This window comes from Jaculus jaculus, chromosome 13 (genome assembly GCF_020740685.1).
Source record: "Jaculus jaculus isolate mJacJac1 chromosome 13, mJacJac1.mat.Y.cur, whole genome shotgun sequence".
NCBI lineage: Eukaryota > Metazoa > Chordata > Mammalia > Rodentia > Dipodidae > Jaculus > Jaculus jaculus.
In genome coordinates, this window is record NC_059114.1 from 26,117,741 (window position 1) to 26,121,248 (window position 3,508).

Below are 3,508 nucleotides of genomic sequence, written 5' to 3' on the forward strand. Positions count from 1 at the left end.
GTCTCTCTGGCCTCATGGAATATTTTTAAGAGAGATGGGGAATATAAAGCTAAACATGTAAGTGGCATAATTCTAAATATTGATAAAGGTTGCAAAGAAAATAGAGAGGCCAGCTAGAGAGGGGCTGGGGCTGGGAAGCTTTTAGAGAAACTGGTCAGGAAAGGCTTTCTTAAGGTATACCAGCTGACTGACAAAGCAGAGATGATCTTGTGCGGATCCGAGGCCAGAAAGGCCAGCCAAGTGAGAAGGTCCTGAGGTGACCAACTAGGACAGTGTGAAGGCTGCTGGGAGTGGGGGTCAGGCAGTGAGGCTGCTTCAGAGACAAGAAGGGAAACGTACTGGACGAAAGGGCTGGGAGCCATCACAAAGGACGCTCCGGGGTGGGAAGTATGGATTTTTTTCTACTTACAGTGAGGAGTCCTGAGGGCTAAAGGTGGACTGACAAGACCTGATTTATGGTTTTAAAATATAACCTTAGTCAGAGTGTGGAGAATAGATTGAAGGGGACACCAAGAAGGAAAGGCACAGGGAGTTGGGTTAGGAGGCTTCTACAATAAAACAGGGAGACACTGATGGCTGGAGACCAGGTGACAAAGGAGAGGAGGAGAAGCAGGTGGCTGGGCACGTTTTTGGAGGCAGAGCTAACTGAACTTGCTGATGGATTGGGCTGGAGGCAGGAAAGAAAGAGATCAGATGACTCCTAGGAATAGGTCTTCTTCAGGCTTCCTGGGTCCTCTCCTGTGCCACACCCACCAATCCCATGGAGGGCAACAGCTCTGTTGTTGCCATGCTTGGTTCTTGCTTTGACAGTGAGCACTAAAACCAACTTCCAAATCCAAGAAACCAAAGAGGCCATGTTAAAAAGAATCAACATCATTCCCGCCAAAATGTCCCCAGTGTGACATTCAGTGTGGTCCCCAGAAAAGCATGGGGTGTTATAGCAAGCACAGGCTCCAAGACCAATGAGATGTAGGTTAGAATCACAGGCTTTTACCATGTCACTAACTGTAAGCAACCACAAACAGCTCCAAGACTCAGTTTTGTCATATATGTATAATGGGGCCATTATTAATATACACTTCCATCAAGGGTTGCAGTGAGGAGCAAAGAATCAAATGCACATAGTGGTCACTCAAAAAAATGGCTTTATTTTTTTTTTTTTCTTATTTTTTCCATCCAAGATCAAGGCTTCTGTCTTGGCACCATGGGCTTATGTGTTCTGTGAGGTTGAAGGTGTGTGGTGCAATGGAATAACCCCATTGGTTAAAGATCTACAGGTGTTTGAGTAAGAGATGGCAGTCAGGGTCTGGAAGAATTGAGTGCCACTGTCTCAACCTGAAGATCCAACCCTTTCTTACAAACCGGTTTCCTTTAAGGGAAAATCAGCTCTACAGACGTCCAGGTGAGGTGCCAGGGCAGTTGCATTTTTCTGCATTCTATATGCACAGATGATTCAAACCTGTGAACTTGACTGACACTCTGCAATGGGGAAGCTGTAAGGGTACTGACAAGGTGGCCCCAGGGCACCAGAGCTCTCTGGGAGGCCGAGTTTCTCTGAGACACCAGAGAGAATGTGTTCAAATCTGTGTGCACTAAAGTAGGAGGTTTTTCCCCTCCCATGCACAAACTTGTTCAGACAAGTGCTGCATATAAATCCGAGCAGAAGAGGGGATGTCTGATTATATGCCATGCCAGACACCTAGAAAAACCAAAAACATTTAGAAGTTTAGAAAATGAAGCACTCAATTAACCCCATTGTGCCTGAGTCTTCAAAGAGAACCATTTCTGGAGCTGGAGAGATGGTTCAGCAGTTAAAGGCACTTGCTTGCAAAGCCTGATGGCCCAGGTTCAATACACTGGTACCCATGTAAAGCCAGATGCGCAAAGTGGTGCATGTGTCTGGAGTATGTTTGCAGTAGCAAAAGGCCCTGGTGCACTGTTCTTTCTCTCCCTCTCAAATAAATAAATAAATATTTTAAGGGCACCATTTTCCTCTTAGCAATTGAGAAGAGAGTTGTCCCAACAGATCTCACATAAGCCTCAAAGGGTTAAGTCAACTCACTGCCCATCTCTTTGACCCTCCACACATATGCTGTGTTTCTTCTCACAGGCAGGTGCCAGGTCACCTCACCTTCATGAGACTCTCCACACCTTATATACTTTTTTTCTATCCAAGGAGATAAAGTGCCTGGAAATCTGCTATTCCCCAAATTAACATTTCAAAACTAAACCTCTTTGAATAAATCCATGGGCAGAATCATGTTATTGGTTTAATTTTCGTTCTATTGTCTCCACTATAAATTCCCACTTCTTGGGGAGGTGGAAATAGCTACTTGAGTCTGTTACGGATTATAATTAATATAAACCTTTCTCCAGATGTGCATTTTATTTTTTTAAAAAAGAGAAATTGTTCATATTCAATCGTTTTGTTCTTTGATATACAGATATAGGCCTATGTACAAGATACACATTTTTAAGGCAAAGTTTAAAAAGTGAAATAAATGCAGGGGGTGCAAAGCAGCAAGAAAAGGAGAGAAGTGTACGCAGGAGGGGAGTGATAGATACAGGAGTCTTCTTCCCCAGCGCGACGGCGGGTTCAGCACCGCGGACAGCTCCCGCCTTTGTCTTGCTGCGAACTCCGGCCCTAGCCCAGCCAGGCTGCCCCCGCGGGTGTTCCCCTGCCTCCGCCCGCAAACCTGCTGGGGAGACAAAGGGAGAGGGAAAGAAAGAAAAGAAAGAAGAGAGAGAGTGAGAGAGAGAGAGCCCAGAATCATAGCCGCCTTTCCATCTCCTCCCGCATCCTCCGAACCTGGTCCTGAGCCCATCCCAGGCGTCAGAGAACGGCTGTAACTCGGTTTCCCATGCAACCTTGTCTCCCTGGTATGGGGGTGGGTATTGAGGGGCATAGGTGATCCTCTGGGTGAAGTCAGTTTGAGTTTGGAATTCGTTTCGCCGCCACTATCCGAGGACAGGCAACCACAACCTGTTCCTACACAAAGCCTTCCCTTTCACCAAAGGGGAGGGGGCGTACACACACACACACACACACACACACACACACACACACACAAGGGAAGCGAGACATCGAAGCTGAGTGCCTCTCGTCCCATACATGACCAGGGGTTTGGGCACACAAAGATGTACAGACCCGCTGAGCTCTACCCCAGGAATCCCAAATTCAAGGAAGGGAAAAATAAAAGGCAGACAGAGAGATGAGAAAATATTTCTCCAGATGCAACCTTGTCCCCACCAACATAAATAAATAAGCAATGAATGATGTCACAATCAATGTGTGTCCACCTCCTGTGACTGAAATGGCAGCCTCTCTCCCTCCTTCAGAAAAGGAGTCTGGCTCCCAGTTCAAATAAGGGCACCTACACAGGCTGCTCAAAGTAATTTTTTTTTTTACAAGATCCTTTCGCATTATCCAGAATAAACCAGATTCCTTCTCAGTCTACTCAGCCACAAAGCATGCTTCTTCCCCAGAGGTGGAAACACACACACACAC